Source organism: Dromaius novaehollandiae, chromosome 4 (assembly GCF_036370855.1).
Source record: "Dromaius novaehollandiae isolate bDroNov1 chromosome 4, bDroNov1.hap1, whole genome shotgun sequence".
In the NCBI taxonomy this organism is placed as follows: domain Eukaryota; kingdom Metazoa; phylum Chordata; class Aves; order Casuariiformes; family Dromaiidae; genus Dromaius; species Dromaius novaehollandiae.
The window spans coordinates 70,051,063-70,076,988 of NC_088101.1; positions in this window are offsets into that span (position 1 = coordinate 70,051,063).

Sequence of the window (25,926 nt, forward strand, 5' to 3'; positions counted from 1 at the left end):
CACAGATAGACGAGCATCTCCAGAACAAGAAAGACCTTACATGCCGCAAACATCTACCTTTGGGTAGACAAACTTACCCTCTGGAGATGCTCACCTCTTTTCACTGACTATCTCTGACTAGATACTTCAGTAAGAGATTTCTCTCCTCTAAATTTAGACAGCCAATTTACAATCCTGGTGTTTCTAAATAGTTAAAAAAAAAGCAAAAGACACCTCTTGAGAATGAATCATCCTATCTGAAACCTGAGTCATGCTTTGACAATGTCTTTCTCTCTTCATTGACTACGGAGGAAGTATAGGAGTATTCCTACACTGGAATCATCTCTTACTTCAGGTATTTCATTTAAATGCTTAGGTTATGTGAGATTAATTAAGGTTTATGTGACATCCGACAACATCCTGGATACTTTGCTGAAGTACTCTTTCTCCTTCAGATTATAATATCTTCCATACTACTGTCCTTTCCACTTTTTTTTTTCCTCTCACAGAGAAAACAAGGGAATATGAAAGAAGGAATTTCTCCTGTTTAATTTTCTCCATCGGTTTAAATTTTCCCACGTAGCTTATATCTGTAACAAATTAATTCTATCGCTTTTCATTTGAATTGGGACTGGGTGTCTAAAAATCATGACCAACTTTACAATAGCTTTGGGTGCAACAATGAATTTCCAAATTGCTCACTTGATCCAGAAAATTGTATCTATTTTTTTCTGGTTCTCATGGTTATGATAATTAGCAATAGATGACCTGGAGCACTGTGAGATTAGAAAGATTTCTTGTGAAAGGTTAATTTAACTTCCCATTCAGAAAATGCTATCAGTCAAAAAAATTAATCTTCAATTTCCATAATTTTAAAAAGAAAAGGTCTAAAAAAATTCAGAGAACTGTATCAGAACAGACAAGTCAAATAAGAGGCATTTAAGAAAGTAATGAGTTCAACAATCAAGTATTTGTCCTCTTACAGTCTCTTGCAGTTTCTCTACATGAATAGTTCTTTGAACACACTAACTCTTCAGCTTTATTCATATGCTGCAAGTCAAAATGTGTTTCTCTAAAATATGTGCTCTTATCTAATGATAGGTTACATAAATGTTTTAATAGTCAAACATAGCATAATGGCATGATCACTATATTATGATTGCATATGAATTTTTCCTGTTTCAGACCTCACTGACAAAAGAATCCTTCCCTATTTTATTGTTTATTGATTTTACACAACTCTTTTCATTTCCTTTGTTGTATATAAAAGCATCATTTTTTCTTTCATGAAGCCTCATTTGTTCCTAGGTAAAATCATTTACTGATGTAATACCTTTCTGCAAAATATTTGTGTTTTTATATACTTTCCACTTCACAGAATTTGTGAAGCCTTTGCCAGATGATGTCACCAAAATCAATTGTCTAACAGAATTCATAGAAACAGGTACTGAGAACATGCTCTTGTAAATGATCAGAGGAAACTTCTCATATGAGCAGATTATTCCATCACTGCATTACTAAATTCTTGCACCTCACTCTGAACCATATGGTAATACGTACTGCTAGACATAAGGTTTCTAAGATTCTCATCTAGCTCAGTAAGGATGCTGGAAGCACATGGGGTTCAATATTTGTTGGTTCAACACTTAACCGGCGCAAAGCAAACTATCCTTACACCTTTCCTGCTGGGGAATCCATTATCACAGGAGAATCTTTGCTGGTCACTGTGCTTACATGGTTGGGAAAGAAACCCATTCCTCTTAATCCTGACAGGCCACCTGCTCTAGGAATTAGAAGAAAGGAGATGGGCAACTTAATAATGAGTATTCTGTCAGTAGTTTTGCTTCTTGAAAAATATTTTATGTAGAAATGTTTCCTGTGAAATGCAGCTTAGCCCTGTTTACAAAACCAGTGCTGCTTTGGTCCTTGCAACGATCTCATGATATCAGGTTTAAAAGCTCAGAAGTCAGCACTTATGATGATTTCTGTTTTTTCTGATTTTTCAGTTCATACATTCTGAAAGTCCTCACTCCTTTTTCTTGGCACTATTACAGGCTAACATTTGTGGCAAGGGTCACTGTAAAGAACAAAGCAGGGTTTCACAACTGCTGTACCCCAGAAAAGCCAGCAGTAAATAAAACAAACTTTACTATACTTTTTAATTGATGTAAAGAACAATAAAATACAGATAAAACAAAACTGTGACAACAGTAGGAGACCTGTGACCACCCACTATCTAAGTGTATGTATATGTATACATATATGTATTCAGAATGGCTGAATTTTATCTTGAATGCCACTAACAGGTGGCCGGTCTACCTGAGAAGAAATGTAATGTTACTTAGCTCAGGTTGGAGATTTAGTTTCAAAGCTGGTCTGAGGTCATTTTTAGGAGAGAAATTCTGTGTAAGCGTGAGCTCAGAGCAAGAGGAACGTTCCTATAGAGGAAACGTTCTTGCATCCTTTCTTCAGATACATTTGCCTTAGATCAGTCAAAACAACTTTAAGACACATGTAAACATTTTTGTACATATGTAGCTTACAGTCAACTAGTTCAGCGATAGAAGTCAGCATGGAAAGCTGACTTCTTAATTAGGGGTGGGGGTAATTTCTCACCCTTAATACTTGCTATTCATCTTATTTCTTCTATAGGTTTTATTTATTGAGTCCAAGATGGCCTAGACTTGGCCCCATATTTTAATCACATTTTTCTATACTTTATCTATATTGGTTTACACTTTTAATGGTGTTATTAATATATTATAATCAACTACTTAAGTTAAAATTAGCTGCTAGGCCTAATTAACCACTAAACCTGACTGAAATAAGATCTAAAACTATATATGATGCTTGTAGAAATTTTAATTAGCTTATAGATCAAAAATATTTTCTTGTCAATGAAGCATATTAAAATTATGTATGTTTTCATCATTAGCCTGTGATTTGCTTTCATGCATAAAGAATAAGCACAGTAGCATTAACAGAATAATGCTCCTTACTGTAATTTTGAGCTATACTGTTCTATAGAGGTAGAAGCTCTATGTAGTATTTTATTTTAGAGTCCATTACATGTAAAGAAGGAGGCAAGGGAAAAAAATCATTTGCAACAACAAAGTCTAGAATAATCAAGATAGGATTTTTTATAAAGCCTACCTCTTCTGAAATCAGATTTATTTAAAATTGGCATGCATATTTGAAGAAAGGCTATTTGGAATGATTTGTTAAAAAACCCTAGCCTTCAATTTTTGAATTATTAGCAGCAAGATATTGTTCTGACAGGAAAAAAAAGGAATAGTAATTGTGTACAGCAAAACATAGAAAGTTGAACATAATACATTTGTAATTTTGAATGAATTTCAGTTTATAAATAAGACTAGATGTGACTTTAAGTAGACCAATATGAGTCAATGGAAATACTTCCCCTGCTTTAAAATATGCGGGTGCATAATCTCTGCATACAAGCTCCTAGGAATGAGAAATGTTTTGGTTGTGAAACAAAGCTAGATCCTTGCTCTATTTATACCTTGAGACACAGCCTCAAGCCATTCATGGTAACCCGTATAACGTTTTGGTGGAAAGACACTAAAACCTGTTAATGCTTACTGCCTAGTTGCAACTCACACATTATATTTTAGTTTATGGTTTCACACATTTTTCAATAATAATTTTATATTCCATTTAATGCTTTTCATCTAAAGTAGGTGTTCTTTTGGGAAACCAAAAATAATTTTTGAATAAATTTATCTCATGGATTGCTTAAGGCTGATCTTACCAGAAAAGACTGAGGTGAAGATGACACTCAGGGATCCTGCCCCATTCAGCAGCCAGCCAATGTTTCCCCAGTCTTCCTTTGCTGCTGATATACCTGTAGAAAACCTTTTTGTTGCCCTTCACATCCCTTGTGAGATTCAACTTCAGGTCAGCTTTGGTTTTCCTAACCCCATCTCTGCATACTCAGACAGTGTCTTTATATTCCTCCTGGGTCAATTTTCCATGCTTCACTTTCCTTTTCACGTCTGTACAATTCCTTTTCATGTTTCAGTTTAGTCAGAAGCTCCTTGCCCATTCATGCACACCTCCTCCTGCCTTTGCTTGATTGATGGCCCATTCTTGAGCTTGGATCAGGTAATCCTTGATTATCAGCCAGCTCTCTCAGACCACTCTTCCCTCCAGGACCATATCCGACAAGATTCTTCCAACCACGTCCCTGAACAGGCCAAAGTCTGCTCTCCTGAATGCCAGGGTTGTGATCCTGCTCTTTGCCGTCTTCCCTCCTCACAGGATCCTGAACTCCACCATCTCATGGTCATTGCAGCCAAGGCTGCCCCCGACTTTCATGACCCCTGACCAGTCCTTCCTTTGTAAGGATCAGGTCTAGCATAGCTCCTCTCCTCATCAGCTCCTTGATCACCTGTGTTAGGAAGCTGCCCTCCGTGCACTCCAGAAACCTTCTAGATTGCTTGTGCCCTGCTGTGCTGTCCCTCCAGCAGATATCATGATGGTTAAAGTCCCCCATGAGGATCAGGGCCTGTGAACATGAAGCTTCTCCCAGTTGTTTGAAGGACGCCTCATTATTTCTTCTTCCTGATCAGGTGGTCTTTAGCAGACACACGCTACAATGTCACCCATGTTGTTCTGCCTTCTACTTCTGACCTATAAGCTCTCAGCTGGTCCTTCACCCACCTGTAGGCGGAGGTCCCCATGCATTCCTGCTGCTGTCTCACATCAGTGCTGTCTCACATCACCCCCTCCTTGCCCTCCTGGCCTGTCCTTCCTGGAGAGCCTGTATCCATCCATTGCAATGCTCCAGTCACGTGAGCTTTAGAGATCACAAATATGTGGTGGGATGAGATTGTAGCCCTGCAAAGGTATGCAGACCTCCCATTCCTCCTGTTTGTCCCCCATGCTGTGTGTGTGAGTATAGAGGCATTTTAGAGGGGAGAACATTCCCCTCATGCTGTCCTCCTCTTGGCACTTCCTTATCTGTGTGCATTCTACCTTCCTTATTTGTGAAAGGAGAGGGATGGATCCCTTCCTGCCCTGTTTTGTTGATTATGTCCACCTTGCCCTCACCTTTTGCTTGTCAAACTGTTTGACAGCTTCCTCACTGCATTGGGCATGGTCATCTCCCTCCTCCATTGCTCCTAGTTTAAAGCTTTCCTCACCAGGTTGGCCAGTCTGGTGACAGAGATGCTTTTGCCCTGCTGATCAGGTAGATCCCATCTCTCCCTAGCAGTCCTCAAACCTCTGAAAGGGCCCTGCAGTCATTAAAACAAATCTCTGTATCAACACAGGTTGTGTTGCCCTTCCCTCTCACTGGCAAGACTGAGGAGAAAACCCCTGGCCCCCATGCTCTTGGCGCTGCGTAGTCAGTTTTGATACAGTACAGATCTGCCCTGGCAGTATCATTGGTGTCCACATGAAAGAGCAGCAGGGGCTAACAGTCCAAGGGACACACAGGCCTTGACAACCTCTCCACTGCATCCCCAATCTGAGCCCCCAGGAAGCAGCAAACCTCCCTAGATAGTGGGTCAGGTCAGCAGGCAGGGCCTCCGTCCCCCACAGCAGGGAGTCTCCACTATTGTTGCTAGCTGCTTCCTCCCGGGCTGCTGCAGGGCCCTGGCTCAGCCGGCTCGGGACTTTGCTGGATGCAGCTCTCAACCCCTTGTCCCAAGCACTGAACCTGCTCTGTGGCTGCAGACCTGCAAGCGGAGCAGCAGTTGCCCTCCCGGTACCAGAAATCACAAGCCTGACGCCCTCGCCAGTGTGCGAGTCTCCATTTCTTAACCCTGTCTGCCTGCTCCTCCTTCAGTATTGTTCAGGGTTCAGGCTCTTGAAGCTGCAGGGTCTCAGAGAAGATTAGGGGGATCAAAGAGAAAAGCTAATTAATAACGCCCAGGCACCAACACCCCCACATAACCTTATAGGCTAGAACTCACACCGAAAAAAATAGGTGCAACTTCTATTATCTGTGCAGTTGATTTTCAGCTCCATTCAAGTGGTGTGCTGCTCTAACACTGCTGCAGCCAGCAGACTCACACCGACTACGTTCATTTAATGACTGGAAGACTCAAGCTAATGAGTGGGAGACTGCCTATATGGAACCAGAAATGTAAATTTGGTTCTTAGTTAATAACAAGTTGCTTTTTCTCTTCCCAAAACCTATTGTGTTAAACACATTTGCAATTCTAGCACTACTGCTTTTTGCTGCCCCTCTCAAGCCAAGAAATGTGAATAATAAGGAAAAAACCCTACACAATATGAAAAGAAATTAACATTTTTTAATATATAGTTAGAAGCCATATATTTCCAAGCACAGCCCATACGCATTGTGCTAAATAGAGTTTCATTTTGACACTGTTTACCATTTTCTTCAGAGGCCCTGATCTTCCCTTGTGAGTCTTGACACTGGACTGCTATTCCTTGGATGACCTTGAAATTAGAAAGCATTGCAATGCATTGATAGTGAGCTATTGTGTGATTCACAGTCATCCTTTTTCTTGTATATTTTAAAAGCCTAAAGCTCATAATCTTAATCAGGTATAGCATAAAAGTTTTTGTTTGTTTGTTTGTTTGTTTGTTTTTTTGTTTTGTTTTCTCACAGACATAGGAGTTAAGGGCTGGAAGTAACCTCACAAGAATTACTTCTCAATTATATATAAAATCACATACCTACTTTTTAATCACTAAATCCTATTGTACACTCAAGAAAGAAGTCATGTCCCCTAGATGTAAATATTCCTTCAAAAGTCAATGCCATATGCTAACAGATGGTATAGTTATTGCAAGTACATTGTTTTGCTCTGCAGAGCAGATAGAAGACAGCCTTATTAATTTTTCAGGAATTCTTATTTTCAGAGCTTAACTCAAGTAGGGGGACCTCAAATCCCTTTCTGTCTGTTAATCTCACATTACAGTGTATAACAATAGAGAAGTTTCCGCTATGGGGACACATAAAACATGAATCGGTGTAAATATGTTGTCATCCCTTATGGCTGAAATTTTTCCTTGATGATGAATATTACTCAAGGCAATAGGCAGAAGCGAAAGATCTTTGTGAAGCAACAGATTTTCTTATTGTGACCACCAGACAGAAAAAAATTACAAAATTAGAACACTCCATTGAGTTTTTCAGTACAATTGCACACCATAGGAGACTTAAAAAAAGTTTGGACCATATACGGTCTCGTGTGCCCTTTTATACACTGTTGGTCCCAGCAAACTTCATTGCAAATTTGAATTTACAGCCAAAGAAAGAATTTGCCACACAGTAAACAGGTGCTAGGTGTAGGTAAGTTAAAAGAAAGAGGAATCTGGGTTAGAAAAGCACATGGTGTATCATCCAAAGAACATAATAATTCTGTCACAAAGGGAAAACTGCCCGAGTAGTAGAGTACAAGAGTGATTGTACCTGCAAACCTCTGAACACTTGAAATGACAAATTAGTTCAGAATTGAAAATATAAAGTAGTAGAAAATTGAATGAAAATAAATAATGAAAAGTTTTAATGAGATTGAAGAACTCACTAATCCCACTGAAAAATATTTTATATTTGCACTATATCTAAGAGCTACACTGTAGATTAAGGACGCCTTTCTTTCCCTGTCTAACACTAGGTGCTATACAACATTTATGGATAAATTACTGCACAAAATTGGGAAAAATCACTTAAAGGTTTAGGTAACATTAGTTTACCCAAATCAAATGCGAACCACACTGCATAGGAAGAACAGCATAAAAGCTGGCAATCTGAAGGAATTGCACTGCTTTCAAAGGATATATAAATAAAATAAGATAAACATGACATAGTTGAAGCCCCCCCCCCAAAAATCTTTCCAAAGTCTAGGCAAACAGTCTAAATTGAGACTTTAAAAAGTTTGTATAAAATCATCAGGCAAAAGTACCAGAGCTTATTGTATTCTGAACCTGCACCAAAGGCCAGTAATGGATAACAAGACCAATTATCCAAAAGTAGAGCTAGTAAATGGTAATTCCCATCTAAAAACTCCCGAAGTGCTTTATAATCACTTAGATAACATACCACTCAAATACCTTGAACAAAGGCTGGTGCAGCACACCATTTGGAAGAGAGAAACTTAAGTTAATCCGGAATTTTCATTTTGGCCACAGGACAAATTCAGACATACATTGAAATGTTATTTTATTTTGAAAAAATAATTTAAGAAATTAGTTTAGGATTCCCAGTACGTGAATTCAGCTTAAGCGCCTTCTAGGACAGTGGAGCCAGGACTACTGAGAAATGGATAAATACCTTAATGGTGAAATTGTTAAGCCCATTCAGTTACAAATAAGCAAACATGGTGAAGGGAGTCTTGTCTAAGCATCAAAGCTTTTAGTGGTAACAGTGATGGATGAGAACTGAAGAATCCTTTTCACTTTTCCAGCCTGCCACAATTTGCTGTGAGATACCAATTAAGGAACTCCCTTGTTTTTCCTGCAAATTTAACTTATATGACAGGAAGCAGCAAAATCCAGTAAGTACTAAACCATACAATGACATTTTAAAATTCATAATATATCTTTGGGTCCTCCTCTTAAAGGCACCAGCAGACCAAATGGCCAATCATTTTTCTCAAGTATGTAGTTTAATTTTAGACTGAGCGGAGCAGCAGTAGGTAACAGAAGCTGAATCAGTTCAGCCCAAAGCTGTCTGATCCCTGAAGACAGCAGAAACAATTTAGCACATTGCTTAAGCCAGAAAGCGAGGGATGCTTGTACAAAGGAGAGGCTGTGATGGTAGGTACAGAGGAAATGACTTTCCAGATGAAAGAGAAAGCAATAAAGTATTTTTGGCTAAATAAGGACTAAGTTAATTAGAAAAACAAAACAAAATAACATGCCTAGAAAAACATAATTGAAATCCTCAGAGACATACCATTAATAATGTTATCAAATGTAATGTCTATGTCAAGTGAAATAGTATGTACACAGATAGATAGCAGGGCACTTGAGTGTTGATACTGGGGGATCATTTTTTTCACCATTTTTATCAATTACCTGGATGATGACACAGAACACACCCCAAGAGTTATTTCAATTTGGAGCAGCAACTACCGTGACAACTGGGAGAGCCTCAGCCTGGAGGCATCCTGAGAAAACTGAGGACTGGGCCTGCAGAAACCTTCTGAAGTTCAACAGGATATTCAAGGTCCTGCATCTGGGAGAGAACAAACTCCATGAGTCAGTGCACATTTGGGAAGTGACTGGCCAAAAAGGAGCCTGCTGAAAATGACCTGGAGTTAAGGTGGTCTCCAGGTTGAATATCATAAGGCAAGGGTGTGCTCTCACTGCGAGCGAGGCAAACCACCTACTGGGCTGTGTTAGGAGGCACATGGCGAGCAGATCACAGGAAGTTATGGTCCCCTTCTATCTGGTGCTGGTGAAGCTCCATCTGGGGAAACGTGTCCAGTTTCCCCATGTACCCACTCTGGAGGGAGTCAGGAAACTGCAAGGGCACAGCAGAGGTCTACAAAGGCCTTAAGCCACATAGCCTAGAAGCAGAGATTGTGGAAGCTGGGCTTGCTTTATTCAGCAATAAGGAGGTTTAAGGATCATCTATTAACTACCTACGACTACTTAAAAAGTAGTTATTAAGATGAGGGAGCCAAGCTGTAGTGATGTGTAACAATGTTTTGATAAAACAATGGGCAATACTCACATATTGAATCTTAGGAAGTTCAGTTGAGGCATTAGATAAAAAAACCAAAAACCAAAAAACCACACTTTTCTGTAGGAGGGAAGTACAGCACTGGAAAAACAACAGAGCTAAATTCTCTATTTAAAAGTGTGAAAGTGTCACAAAAGAAAGCTCAAAAAAATATCAACTTACATAAAATAAGAACTTATTCCTGAAATATATCTTTTCTTCAAGTTATCATTTACAGTTTCTTTAAGACTTCACGTAAACATCTTTAATCCTTATGGCAAAAGCTACTTCCCAGAGACATCCTTCAGAGGTAACTTTGAAGCTGAAAACCTTCCCATCCTGTCGCTCTGAGTGCTTCCTATTCTGTATCTCTTTAACTGGAAGACTTAAATCTTTATTTAAGAGGTTCTTAGTTCTTCTTTTGCTAAGACCTTTCTTTTTTCTCATCTTCAGTTTTCAAAGTGGTGGAAATTTATCTGCCTATTCTTAGGTGGTTTCTGACCTCAGGCTTAGGGCTGCTCGCAAGTATGCACCTCCCCTTTCTGGCCCAGCTGTAAAGGAATTCAAGCAAAAGTGCCTGCAGATGAGAATACCTAAACCTTTCTCTTAAAAAGGATGCCAAAAACTGTAACGCTAGGCTTAGTATGAATAGCTTGCGCAATGAACTTAGAATAGAGAAAATTCAGAGTAAGATAAAACAGAGACAAGAGGATTTTAACCCAAATCTCCCTTTTACTTACCTTTCTAGAAGATAGCCTATCACTCCAGAAACCCTTTCATTTGTTCCCAAGTTGTAACAAATTTCAAAGATCCCTATGGGCTCCTACAGAAGAGTTTTGTGTTCAGGTGGTGAGTATATACTTCCCACTTAACTTTGCCAGCTTGCATGACACCAGCCTTTGGAAATTTCTCTACCCCCAAACTCATATTCTGTGTTCCTTTGCTCTCATCAAAGGACTAATCCATCTCTTCCTTTCAGAGGATTAAATCCTCCAGAGTGTTATACAGTACAAAATCCAAAAAAAATTCAGCAGGCAACTTTCCTTTCTGCTTCCCACATGCTTTCTTTAAAAATAACAGACTTTACAAGCAGAATGAGTATCATCCATTACAAGATATGACAAATTAGGTCTTATATTGGAAAAAAATCAGAAGACAGATATAAATAATAGTAAGAATCTTGACTATTGTACTTACATATTTATGCAGTGTGCATGCATCTAGACCATCACAGGCATTTACATAAGCAAGCCAGTATGAATGTTTTGTCTGGATTGCAGATCAGTGGCTCCATATGTACTGAAATTCCATTAAAAGGCCCAACTCTGTTCTGAACCATTTCACCTCCCCTGAGATTTATTAGCTTAAGTGCAGCACTGTGCAAACAACCAGAGCCACCTCAGATACTCTTCACTGGATGCTGAGCCTGGGCTTGAGCTCAAGTGTACTGAAACATTGCCATTAACTCCACAAACTTGTGTCCCAGATGAGATCTATACCTGATTAGAGGAGGGGGAACTGTCCTCTTCCCCATCTGTTTCTGAGCTCTGGCATGCAGCTGTGGCTGACAGCCAAGAGACAGTTAGGAACAGATGCAACTTTCTCTCCATTAAAATTCATGATAAAAGGAAGCCAACCCAATACACTAAGGTCTGGCTGTATGTCCCATCGAGTGTTTCAAGATCATTGTTTGCACTCAGACAGGTGAAAATATAGCATGTGCTGAACCAGACTTAATATACAATATGGCATACATTGTATATGGACCTGAGGAGCCAGCTCTTGTTGACAGGTCTAGTATTGCGCCAGAGCTAATATGCTGAATATATAAAACGCGGAACTGGCTGGGAGACGAGTAAAAGGGCAATATAGCAAACATATATGTTGCATCACCTGCCCTACTTGTTTCAATAGTTGTATCAGAGTTATAATCAGATGACAAATAGCGCTGGGGACTGAACTTATTTTATTTGTTGAGGAAACGACTGCATTCATCATGCCATAGGCTGTATCTAGAATATTATGATTTGTGTGAGAAAGATAAAAATTCTTTATCATACCACAGTAGTTGGTATTTATTATTCTACTGATCTGTTTCAGTCTTGAAGATCACAGACTTAAGACACCTCTATCGTTTAAATAACTATAGCCAGTTGGAATGCCTTTTTAAAATGACAGTTATATTATCACTTGATAACACTATTATGCAAACATTTCTGGAGAATATCTTATTCTGAAATTTTCCTTCCTAAATATTTGATTTTCCTCCAAAAGAAATGATGAAAACTGAAAGTCTACTCAAGCACTGAGTTGAGTGACATACTTAAAAGAAGAAAAAAAGATATAGTTTGGCAACATGAGTTTGATACATACCAACATATTTCATGAGATTATAGTAAAAGAGAATGGAGTCAGTAGTTATGTGTAATTTGAGTCATGGAGGATTATTTTTGTCAATGTCTGATAAAAGTTTTTTAATCTGCTTTTTGACAGGTCCACAGATTTAGACCAGCTGTATTTTTAAATATTCTTCTATGGATGATTTTCCCTTCGATTCTTTTCATTTAAAAGCTTTGTGCCACCAGCAACCCAGTCTACACATACAGAGCAAATAATTAATTATGAAATTGGGTCCTGCTTGCATATTTGTACTTCACACAATAACAGAATAGTTGAAGCTGAAAGAGACCTCGGGATATCATCTAGTCCAACCCCCCTGCTCCAGCAGGGTCACCCAGAGCAGGCTGCCCAGGACCATGTCTGGTCAGGTTTTGAATATCTCCAAGAATGGAGCCTCCACAACCTCTCTGGGCAACCTGTTCCAATGTTCAATCACCCTCACAATAAAGAATCGTTTTCTTAAGTTCAAGTGGAATTTTCTGTGTTTCAGTCTGTGCCCATTGCCTCTTTTCCTGTCACGGGGCACCACTATATTTACTGTTTAAATTTTAAAAGATCAATGAAATCTTGACGAACAATCCTTAAGAAAAAATAAATATGAAGTAATTATTTCCTCTCAGAGGAGATGAGCCCAATCCTTCAAATCCTTTTTCCTTAATCACATTGTTAATGGGAGTTTGCCACATTATGGAATGAATAAGTATGAAACTATTATGCCAAAGTTTGAAATTTTGAGATTAGCTAATATGAATTCATTTGGATGTTCAAACTTAGTCTGTGCTTTCAAGCTCTGCAGAGAGTACACATGCTTCATTACTGCTGTAGTTCTCATTTTGAATTAGAAAGTTGCATGAAAAGCTATTATGTTACAGTTACATAGGCTTAATATATTAATTTAGTACTCTAAAAATGGGGAACTCCTTTGTGATATGACTTTTTACTTTATAGTTGTCCATTCATTCAAATCTTTCAAAATAAACGCCTTATTTCCTAGAAGGGAAATGAAGTGCATAGATTGCACAGGTAGTGAGAAGTGGTAGACAATTCTTACCTTTTATAGTAAAGGATCTGGGTGAGTAAGAAGAAATGAGTGCCAGACCTTTCCTCCTGTATTTCAGATTGTCTGACTGGAGTAAGAGGGGCAAAACTGTAAATGAAAGAAGAAAAAGATGGCCAAAACTCAAAGTTGGGAAACAGTGTTTTTTGACTACACCAGTTTTCCCTGAGCTCTCTGTAGATTTTGTATTTGTACCAAATATCCAGAACACAATGCCCTCTTGCTACTGCCTCTGCCAAATTACACTAATCATATGCACAGATCAGCATCCCTAGGTGGCATACCTGGCCATACATATGCCGAAATATTTGTTTATTATGAACCCAGTCCAGCTATGACTGAAGTGAGTGGGAAGAGTCATGTGGACTTCAGTAAGAATTGGTTCAGATTCTTCGTGAACACGAAGATTTATGACATCCTTAACATTTCATTTCCTCAATTTTAAGCAGTTGGGTTCTGTAAATGATGTGCTGGATAAATACCTTGTTGTCACTTAGCAAACTTAACTGGTGTGTGAAAAGAAGTCTTTAACTTTCAGAGAAACTGAGGCACAGGGGGATTAAAGCCAGTTCCTCAGATGGCATAAGCTATCATAGCTCCATGAATTTCAATATCTGATCCATTTCCTAATGAAATTCAGTAAGAAAGTTTATATTTACTTGAAAAGGACACGTATGGATGGAGCTCTAGGTCACTTACCTGAGGATACAGATTGAGTAAGAGAATAGTAGCAGGCAGGTTTTCTAGATCAGTTGCCTGGTTATTTGCCTATCAAATTTTCCTCTAAAGCACAGAAAGCACAACTACAAACATTATAGAATGATTTCAAGAAACATATGAAAAGCTAATATTTATTGCAGAGAGCACAAAAATCTCTCTTTACCTTTTGGCTAATAGCTGAACAGAATGATTCTTATAAATCATTCCATTTAAATGTCAAGACATTATTGAAATACTTTCCATGCTTTTATTGCTTTGTTCATTCCAAAGAGACATCTTCCTATTAAAATCACACACACACAAAAAAAGGAGAATTATATAATCACTTGCATTCAAAAGTCAAATTTTCAGTTTTTCAAGGGGCTGAAGAAATTCAGATATAGAATATATTTTAACAAGTCTGGGAAGAAATCTTCCTGAACAAAATTTTCAGCATAATATTTCCAACAGCTTTTGAGTTACAGCTCAATAAAAGAGATACAAGGAACATTTGCTTTATTAGTTTTTTTCCTACAAAAGCTGGTTTAACAAAAAATAGGTAGATGTTGCATGCTGTTGTTCCACAGTGTGGGCTAGGACCCTTAGTTACTAGAAATTATTTGAAAAAAGAGGAGCCATGGAAATGAGTAATCTAATGCAGTGATTTCCTCCGTCTATTATTCTTCTAAGGAATTTTTTTGTCACCTGCCACACTTGCTAGTTCCACAGCAGAAAAAAATAGAACTAGAGAAGCCAATCTGACCTATCATGCAGTGTAACAAAGTTACTGGGTTGGCTCAGGGGCAAAAGGTTTTCTTGACAGACTCGTTCAACCAGCACAGCAATAGTGTCACAAAATCAGGCATTATTAAACTGTTTCCTTAGATAAAAAATAACCTAATATCTAATATCTAACTAATCTAGTATCTAATAATACTAATAGAGCAACATGGGTCAGATAGCTATTCACACAAAAGTTACTCTTGAAAGGTTTAGATGTGATTAAATTAACTTTTTTTTTTTTCTTAAAAATATTTAGGTTGTAATTTTTACTTCATTGCAGCTACCTGTTGTGAGCTATTTCCATGATCTCACCAACAGTTTAGGTACATTTCAGAATCTAGGAGCAGCAACTTTCGATTTAAAACAATTCTCTTCCCATGCTCTCTCCTTCCTGTTTTAGAGGCAAGTTAATCAATACAGAATGGCGAATAGCACTGTTTGTAATGGATAAAATTAGGGGCTTGAGCCTGCTTCTCCAGCAGAAGTTTCTCCACTGACTTCAGCAGAAGCAGGGACAGATGCTAGGGTTGCTATATATGTTAATTTATTTTTTTATAAGGATACATATATACGCTGTTCATTGGTTTGAGATGAAGCACCAGCTTAACTTTTCTCAAGTTGTAGGCTAGAAAGCTATCAAAACATACAGCTTTTCACTCTCAGTTTTATTGCTTATACAGTTGGATAGAGCAAAGAAAACCTCTATGGTCAGGTTGGTAGTACTTCTCTCCTTGTCTTGAGGTAATGCGGTACTTTTCTGATCAATTTTAAAATGACAGCAGATGTTCTGGACATGGGAAAATATCCAGCTGATTTTGGTGAAAACAGGAATGGAGAAAAAAGAGGGACTTATGCAACTTATACTTACCACAGCCATCTGTTTCACTTACCTGCATAATTGTCAGCTAATCAGTTTTTAATTGTAAATGTTCAGTTGCTTAACAGCATTGCACCTACCGTATATCAGAAACTGTTTATTCTGTTCATTACTAAAGTGACCTTATGATGGCCCTATAATGTGTCAAAGAAATTTTTCTATCAATCCACTTATTATTTTTCTGTTTGGTAAAAGAACATTAACAATAGAACTGAGCCAGATAAATACCTACAAGCTTAAAATAAAAAAGCTACATGAGGTAACAAGCCTTAATAAGACTCACATTCCAGAATGTGTTTTTATTTCTCCTTTTATGTTTAAGGCATTTACAAAAGGGATTTAATACCTGACATCATTAAAAGGAAGGAAGATATCTATGAATATCAGTGTGAGAAGAAAGCTCACACAAGGCAGGAAAGACACAAAGGAATTTCTGAGTGGATGGCTCTCCTACACAGCATTCAGTGGCTGAGATTTCCAGCCGTACACAGGTATGAATAGCCATCCCGTGTGCATGGAGAATTCAGGACGAGGTTAGCATCCCTGAGTCAGACCAGTCTCTCTTGGATGAAGAGCTGGAGGATCAAATGGATGCATGTTACTTTTGCTTTCCTGATTCCAGGGGCCCTGGAACCATTTCACATCCCCAGTCTAAATCAGAGCGTCCTGGAAGCGACCTTCAGTTACGCTGACTACTAATAGTCTCCAAGGCACTGTTTTGCCATCTGGGGTAACTGTAATAAAACAATTTAACCACAACATCTTATATCCAGCCATTCCTCCGCTGGATATACAGAAATTGTCCTAGGGCCATTTGTCCTGCCTACATTAGCAACCTACTCAGTGAGTAGTACTGCATACAAACAGTTGTAGTGATGTACAAAAGGTCATTAACATTCATTCCTCCATAAACTATTAGTGAGCTGTTGCAATTGTTCTGTAATTAGTTCTTGATTGCGTTGCCATACTTGTACCTCCTTTCTCTCTCTCTAAGTTTACTAGATATTTAGAATAAGATTTGAAGAATTGTATTTGGTAATGTCCATTAATGATTACATTGCAAATGTCAGGAGAGCTCCTATGGGCTAAATACTTCTTTTTAACTGAATAAATAGAGTTTTTGAAAATATCTAACCCCTTTTCTAAATGTCAAACACTTTCCAAAACTTGATCTTTAAACTTCGTATTTCTAATATCTATCATTATAGACTTGAATGGAAAGAAATAAAATTTCATTTTCATCTCAAAAAGTTTAGGAGCTGTCCAGGCTGAGAAAAACTATGATATTTTTGATGTTTTATTTTTCAGAATTAACCTGATGACACAAGAATTGGCTTGCGAATACAAAATGACACAAAAGAGAATAAACTTGGCCTAAGCTTATGCATTTAGTGCTTGAAAGTTATGTATTTATCTTTGCTCAATGAAGCAACAAAATCAACAAAGCAGACACAGAGGACGCACTAGGGTTAGAACTGGAATGCTGCATTTTGCCTGATCTTGATGTGAAATGGCAACCTTGGGGTAAAAAAGCATTTAATATCCATTTCCCCTCTACTTTGTAGAAGTAACTTAGGAACTGTAATTTCCTCATTAGAAATCCTGACAGTAATGCAGCAAGACCAGTGAAACAGAGAAGACAAGAGTCTGCATGAATTAAATATTAACACTATAATGAGATTATAAAAAAAAAGCAAACTCTTTTGCCATTGATCTAATCTTAATTGTTCCATGCAAATCATGTGAAATCACAAGAGAATCTGGCACTCTGCAAACATAATACATAGCTCTCCAAAATGGATGAATCAGATTGAATTTGTAAACTCGAATGTAAACACAATGCCTGACCTCATCTGAAAAGGAGCCAAGTCTCCAAACCTTCTATTGACCTCTGAAAGATAGTCACTTATTTGAGAGCTTAAATATTAATACAGATGGCTAAAGTGCTAAGGAAAAGTGAGGAGGTTTACAAGGAAAAAGTGGGGAGGAAAGGATTCTTAAGAATTCTTTCCATATAGATGAACGGTCAAGGAGCTTAAGTTTATCTAAGAGAAGTTTACAAGGTGAGCCGATAACAATGGAAAAATATTTAATGGGGAAGTGAATTTTATTAGAGAGTTCTTTATTAGATAAAGGTTTAAAAAATTCCTAGGCCTAATAGTTGAAGCTACACAAGTTTAGACTAGAAAAACAGCATTTTTTTTTGGTAACAGGGAGAGTAATTAACAATTGTAACAGCTGATATATGTACATCTGAGCCACACATTAAAAAAAGAAAAACAGACTGAAGCTTTTTCCTCCAAAAAGTGTACAATTAAAACAATAATTCAAAAAATCTTCCAGCTTTTGTCAAGCAGTCAAGATAATATCAGACTAGATGAAAACAAAGTTATCTCCTAGCTTTGGAATCTATGATAAAGTTAGGGTCCTGTTATTGAAATCTGTGTTTATGCTCTGTTCTGTTTTACAAAAAATGCATACAATAGTTGACATTGTGTGTCAGTTTTACCTGTATGAATTTCTGATACCATTACTCATGATTAGAGTAAAATAGGTAACAGGGGAAGAATTTCCTAACTTTAGGTTATCTTTTAACATTGCTTGTGTGAATTCGACTAGTGAAAAATGAAATCTTTCTAAAAACTAGGAAGTTTTGTTTCGATGAAAGACAAAAATTGTTTCAATATCAGACTTTTAAAACACTTCCAAAGCTTTGGTTTTTTTTTTCTTTGTACAAGCCCTCTTCTACTACTCCCCTTCAAAATTACAAAACTTGAAAAAAAACTTAAATTTACTATTAACTTTTTCATATAACTTGTATGGAATTTATATCTTGACCAGCTGTATTCACTATTGTTCAAATGTTAATTTCAGGTCAAACACTCTAACTCCATGAATATCTAAGCAAAATTCATCTTATCAGAAAAAAACAAAGGCAAAAACTAAAACGATCAAAAAAATAGCAAGGATGAGACCACCACCAGGGTGAGGCAAAGGGATGAAACAACAAAATGCCTGGGGTTATGGCAAGCCCGTTTTGTTGATGTTGTGAAACACTTATTATAACCTGAATATTTTGATTACAAAGCTTTGAAGAAGGGCAGATGAACGTTACTGTTAAAGAATTGATCAGACCTGAAGTAAGAGAGAGAGGGATTAAGAAAATGAGAAAGTTTTGGAAAAAGGCATAAGGAACTGAGAAAAGAAGAGGAAGAAAATGGCCTGTGATAGTAACAGAGGGCTAATCACTAGTGGAAACTGTGATGAGGAAAACATGGCAAGTGCCCAGATTTCAGAGCTGAGTTCTATTGATGAGATTCAGGGCTTAAAGGCATTTCTTGGCTCCTGCTTTTCTCTGTGTGGAAGCAGAACATCAAGCTAGTGGGCACAGCTGTCAAGCAAGAGCCATTAGTTTCCATACTTGAAGATTTCACAGTCATGCTCTTGTACTGTCATTTGTAGTCCATTTTCAGAATTTGTCACTACCTCAGTTTTCTTTCAGCAAAACTTTCTTCCGTCTGCTCACCAATTATCCATCCCATTTTAAAGCCATATGAAAGTATTGCACTTCAGGCATTAACCAGCATCGACGTAAGCCTTTCTGTTAACTTCACAGCCTGGCTGAGCACAAGATCTGTCTGTAAAACCCAACTCCTACTCCTCGGTACTTCCTTCGGCATCTTATGCACAAAGTCTCTCTTCCCATCCCCTGCTGCATGGAACTCCATCCAACCATACACAGCTTCTAGGCCTAGTGTAAACATCTCTTTCAGTCATCTCCAACCTTATGCCTCATACACATTTATTTTCTAATCGACTTTGGTTGCTTGTTTTGTACAGACCTGGTGCTCTGTAGGCTGATTTGTTGCAACTAAACACTTCATTTGGGACTAAACTCTTCACTGTCTCCTAGGCAGGTAGTTGTATCACCAGTAATGAAGCTCACCTCCCTTAAATTGTCACCACAGCTTTAGATGTGGGTTCTTAGTTATAGAAACAAACTAATTCCTAATTAATTGATTTCTGGGGGTGGTCAGATACTGTGAGACACCTTCATAGCACAAAGTAGCTATAACATTATATCATATTACATTTTCAAGCATGAATTAATATGTTTCTGTGATATCACCATAATCCCTCTGTTTGCTTTGCCATGTTTTTAAAGCCTGATGAAATTATTTTATTCCCTTTGTACCATACAAAAACCCTGCACTCCCCCATTATCATTGCTACTATAAAGCTAAAAAATCTGCATATTTATGAAAAAAGGATGAATGTTTAAGATCAAAGCATTTCTGTATTGATCACAGGACACTCTCTTCTATTAGCATAATTAAATTAAATAATGTCACAGTCTTTAAAAGTCAGTGCTCACCAAAAGCAACCAAGCATGCTTCAGGTATTTACTTTGATATCCAAATATGTCCTAAGGGCACACTATTATCAGCCAGTATAGAATATTTCTCATATGCAAATAGGTGGACTGATGCTATAGCACCTGAAAAGTAATGAAAATGCACCAAAAAAGATGATTGATAGACCTAAAAGATAATTGAAAAAAAATTTAAAAGTTCATTCACTATCGTTCTGATGGTCTTGGGAAAGGATATTAGTTCAATATGAATTCAAAGGCTGAATGTCCTAGGAGACATGAACAGAACTGGATCATAAAATTCAATTTTTTTTTTCAATGAGGGAATTTAAAGGTATTGAAAATATATAAAGAAACTTAATTTAATAAATGCATGGGAAAATTGTCTGCAGGGCAGGACTGGGATAGATGGGATTCCAAGGTGCCATGAGAGTAAATAAAAAAAGGAAGTCATAAAGTCTTTCTTTCCGCTTCATGTTCATAAAGTGTGTAACTTGGCAGCAGCCTGCGGGTAGACAAATATCAGGTCTGTGGCTGAGCTAACGAACACTCCCCTTCTTGAAGTAGTTTAAATGAAACTGTTGGGGCCATTACTCATTCCTTTTCCAGAAAAAAGATCTAAATATCCCCATATTTACTGACTGTCAGCAACATCTATCCTGTCAGGACAGTATAATGTATATTTAAACCGTTGAGATTTGATGCTTCCTAGCTGTCTTGAGTAACAAAAGCTGTATTAGTGCTTGATGCCTCTGTAAGAGACCATTAAGGACATGCCAGTTGTTAATGTCTCAAACGTTGTCACAAGGAGAATTTTTGCAAGCAAGTTTTGCGTGGCAGTGGCAAACCATAAAGGAAGTGTGCAAAAAAACATGGCCCAGGGCTGCCCCGGCCCAGCAGAAGCATCTGGAACCCAGCAGTGCGGTACCGTTGGGCAACGCGGGGGGGGGGGGGGGGGGGGGGTGCACCGGAGGGCATGCAGTCCCGCCTTCTGATTGGCCCTGACCTCGCAACGGCGGGGGCGGAGACCGCCAGAGACCCCGAGAAGCCCCTGGACCATTTCTGGAAGGTTCCAGGAGCGCAGACTGCACATGACAGGTGATCTGCATGAGACGCGGAGAACCCCCTGGGCAGCGGGGCAAGAGCCTATAAAAGTGCAGAGTCTACAAAGCATGTGTGTGCCTACTACTGCAGGAGTGTAGTGCCTATCCTAGGAGGTTTGCTACTCCCATCATTGACACCGTGGGATCCAAGGGTCGTGACTATCTTTCTCTACCTTTCACTCCTTTTCTCTCTTTGTTTCTTCTTATAAACATTTCAATAGAACCCTTCCCCAACCATTTACACTTTCCAGGTGCAGGTTGCTTCCAAGTTAATGTTGTTTCTAAGTTCATGTTAATAAAGCAGGTAACTGGTTGTTTGGTGGTGTTTCACCTTAATTTAGCCCAAGGGAATCAAGAAACCTGGATCGGTATGACCCTGGGTCCTAATAGCCTCACATCTGAAATACATGGAAATGCTCCATCTGATTTCAGGGGAAGCTGGACTGCAGCGTGGGGGAGGCTGTACCTACACTGTGCAATGAGATCACTCTTAGCACCTCTTCCCATCGTTGCTCCATCCAGATGGTCAAGCTACAGCAGTAGCATTTGGTCATGCAAGCCAGCAATGCAAGTGTGGTGTTTCACAGTGCCTTGTGGTTGATATGCTTCTGATTTTGTTAGCACTTCTCCCAGCAAGGAGAGCTGAAAAAGTCAGGAATTTGGTTTTGGCAGCTGAAAGAAAATAAGGAAAATATTGGTTCAGATAGCTTTCAGAAAAGTTCAGAAGATACTAAGCTGATTTGTCTGTGCTCCCTATGATCCATAGACCACTTCTGGTATTCAGTGTCTCTTCAGGACTGTTTTAGTCATCATAGCCTGAATGAAGGTTGAGTGAAGATTGCAGTCTCACCTGCTCCTGTGGCAGACATTATCAGAGTTCATCTAGGAAAGTCCCCAAAAGCCATATCAAAAAACAAAGTAAAAACTCCCTTTGGAGAACATTTGAAGGATTGTTCCAATTCCTGCTTACCAAATACGCTGGACAGGTAAGTTTAGCCTTGGGACTGTCATGGAGGATGCTATATTGCAGAGTACAGAAAACTGGGAATACCCTGCTGATTGACAGAGGAAGACAAGGTTCAGCTAAAGGAGTATTTGAAGGCTATAGTCTTTAATTTATTCCAAAGGGTGATTTAAATGAGTGCCCTCATATTTTACTCAGTATAATAAGATTAGCAGTTACTACCACTGTAGCAGTGCTGTGTATGCCTGCAGTGGGGCTTCTTGCACCTCATGAAAAATACTTTCCCCGCAAGTCCACACATATGCAGACAAGCCCCACACAGTGTCAATTTTTAGGGCCACATCAGGTGTGCAGTGAAATTCATGGCTGTCATCAAAAAGAAATTTCATTTTTGCTGAACTGCAAATGCAACTAAAGCACTACAGTAATGCTCTAATGATTTGAAGTGGGGACGCAGCTGAGGCAGTTCAGCCTAAGACACTTCACAGGGACAGCTTCTGAAAGAGCTGGTAGACATAGCTCAGGTGCTGGGTATTGTCATATAGAAATCAAAACCATTTTCCAGCTGATTTCAATGGGAAAAGGAGAAAATTTTTAGTTAATACTCAGGGCTCTATGAAAAAATTGTGTTCAGAATGAATCAGTAAAGAGAAAATAATAAAAAATGCCTCCAATTCTGAATAGAATTCATTTTTTCTCGCAAGAAGCTCAGACTTTAGAGAGAAAAAAGGAAACAAAAGCTTTTAAAATGATGAACAGAGGATGGTAAGTATAATTTAAAAATGAAAAAAGGCAGCAAGGAAAATCAGATGTAAAAATAATACTCTAATTTAAAAGTGCATTTGTATACTTTTTAAGGTTTTTGCCCAATTCCTTTGCCAGAAAACTATATTAGACATATCTGCATAAAATATATTTTCCAGTTTAACGAGTTTAGAATGAGTGCATTGATTTTATAGTTCACTGGAAGTTTAAGTAATAAAATAAGCATACTCTAAATGTAATAATTCATCATTGTTATTTTTGTTAACATGTTATTACCAGTTATGTTTCTTTGGCTTTTTGATTCTGGATATTGAATATGCCAACTGGAATAACAGCATTTCAAAGTTCAAGAATAGTATGTACTTTTTTTTGCCTTTAGTTTAGTATTTCTTTTTTCCCAAAATCAAAATGGATACAAACTAAATGTAAAACAAATTGGTACAATATACAGTGTCTTGGGAGGAATATTAAAAAAGGAAACAAAAATTAATTAAGTTGTTTTAATAACAGAAGTTAAGCAAATAAAATTAAAATAGTGGTCTATTTATAAGTAAGGGGTCTTAACTGAGATGTTTAATCATTAGGTAGAATGAGGTGGTTTAAAAAATTTATAATTCCTTCCCCCAATTATAATCCCCTTTTCCCAACAATTTTCCTCTCAGATGATTTGAATTCTTATTTGGATAGAGTGGAGAATGGATGTAGAATGAAACTTATAGTAAGTGATACATACATAGAGAATGAGAAGGAGAGAGAAAGTGTATATGACATATAACAGTATAATATATACATGCATAATTAGTCTGCCACAGATACCATTTTTAATGCTGGAAGTTATATTCTGTAGAGATGTACTTTGTCATTTCCTGAGGAAGATTTTTGGCTGCAATTGAAGGGTCCAGTAATTAAAAACATGAAATAAGTAACAAACCTTAAAGTGAAATTAGTTAAAAAGAGGTGTAAGTCTCTTTTCCACAAGTTTCCTGTTTCGTCTTTGATGTTTGTTTGAGTTTCAGGAGAGACAGTAGTACAGAAAAGTACTGAGTATGTTAACACAGTTAAGTAGAGAACGTAGTAAATAAAGTGTTTTCAATCTTTTCAGGCTCAGGGCTTATCTGAAACACTTACAATTACAGAGATGTTAAAACATACAGTATAAGAAGAACATTCTTACTTGCTCTTAAAAGGTACATCAGTAACTCCTCCATCTCAGTAAATGTTTAGTCCTCCTAAATCCTACTAAATCTATTATATTACTTTCCATGGTATTGAAGCCAGATGGAGATTTTACTTGCATCTGACCCTTAGGAACTGTTCTCCTTGCCACTCTAATTGACTAAATCTGTATTTTTCTTTGTTCCCTAAAACATCAGATTACTCTGTGAACTATTTCCCAAACTGAAATGAGCGCAGTACACTGAAGCATACATGTTTGTGCACATGTTGACCTTTCATAGGTGTTTGATTTGAGGGTAACATGTGATGACAGCCCAAGGAATAATTATATTAGTAGTATTGAATGCTGTCCATCTCATTCACGGTCTTTCTTTGTTTAATGAATACGAAAGCATAAGCTTTCAGTAGATATCATTGTTATATCAAATTCAACAGTTACATGAAAATCAGAGAAACACTGGTGGTTTAGAGTTACTGGGAATTACTAGAGTTTGGATAAAAAATAAAACACTGGTAGAAGTTCTGGGAAAAGCAAACAACTACCTTTTTTTTTCTATACTGGGACAGTGTCTGTGTCCCCATTATGAGTGCTATTGTCTCCATCAATCATGCCATAGCTTTACATTTAACAAAAATATAGTTCCAAAGGCTTGACACCAGTATAAAGATCTGCTTGAAAGAAATGAGTATTTGTGGTGTCTGCTGTGATATTTTTAAGACATCTGTAATAAATCAATATATGACATTTTTAATTGTGATTTTCAGGAATCCTTCCCCATAAATACTCTAACATTGTAAGTGTCTGAGTTTTCTCAAGTTCTACTGAAGTCATTAATGCAAGGCTTATGCTAGTCCATGTCGAGTAGGGCATTAGAGGTTTTCTTAACAGGAAAAATGTCCTGTGATGGAAGATGACTACTATTTCTTGCAGTATTTAGTTTGACTGTAGTCGCCTACTCTGCAAGTATTTGCCATCCCTGCTTAGTGTGAAAGACAAATTTAACTTACTCCTTTTTTTTTTTGAAATTTTGGGGCATGTGAGTGAAGCCAAAGTAACATCTAAGCTAACAAAATTTAGTGTCGTCTATTTTTGCAGTCTTTATAAAGCAGGGAGAGATTTAAATTCAGACTCTTACTGGTAGCTGATTTTCTATGGATTTGCAAATGCTGGGGCTCACCTGGAAAACATGAGTTTCAGGGCATTTAGAGTTCAATACCATCTTGATAGTGGAAAATTAGCAGAAGGAATTTTAGTCCAGCTTATTGACAGTTCTCGGGCCAGCAATGGGCAATTTCTTTGATGTTGCATTTTGTTGCTTTGCAGTCTAGTAGGCAGTTCTTGTAAGACCCTGGTGCTCAGCCCACAGCCCTGCTCTGTGGGTAACAACGCGCCCATTAACGGGTCGTTCTGAGGGGAATGGCTCCACAGCAGGGAGATGTCTATGGTGTGGGTCTGCGCTGTCACTTCTCCTTCGTCTGGTGTTGTTAATCATGGGGTCATGATTACACACATGGGGTGTGCTGCTAGGCTACAGCAACCCCACAGTGTGGTGGCTCTGGCCATGGTGCACCCGGGGTTCATTAACTCTTGGGGAGCACCCCAGAGCAAACCCTTCTTTTATGGGCTGCACCATCCAGAGTCCCACGCTTGCCTGTGTGATACCTGTCAGAGGGGTCCAAGAGAGCTGGTGGATATTCAGAGATCACCTCTGGAGCAAGTCCAGCAAATGCCACAGAGATGACTAAGGGACTGCAACATCTCTCATAGGAGGAGAGGCTGAGAGAACTGCGACTGTTCTGCCTGGAGAAGAGAATGCTTGGGGGGGGGGGGAATCTTATCAGTACTTATAAATATCTGATGGAAGGGTGTAAAGGAGATGGAGCCAGCCTCCTCAGTGGTGGCGAATGACAGGACAAGAGGCAATGGCCACAAACTGAAACACAGAAAATTCCACTTGAACTTAAGAAAACACTTCTTTACCGTGAGGGTGGTTGAACACTGGAACAGATTGCCCGGAGAGTTTGTGGAGTCTTGATTCTTGGAGATAATCAATACCTGAGCAGACATGGTCCTGGGCAGCCTG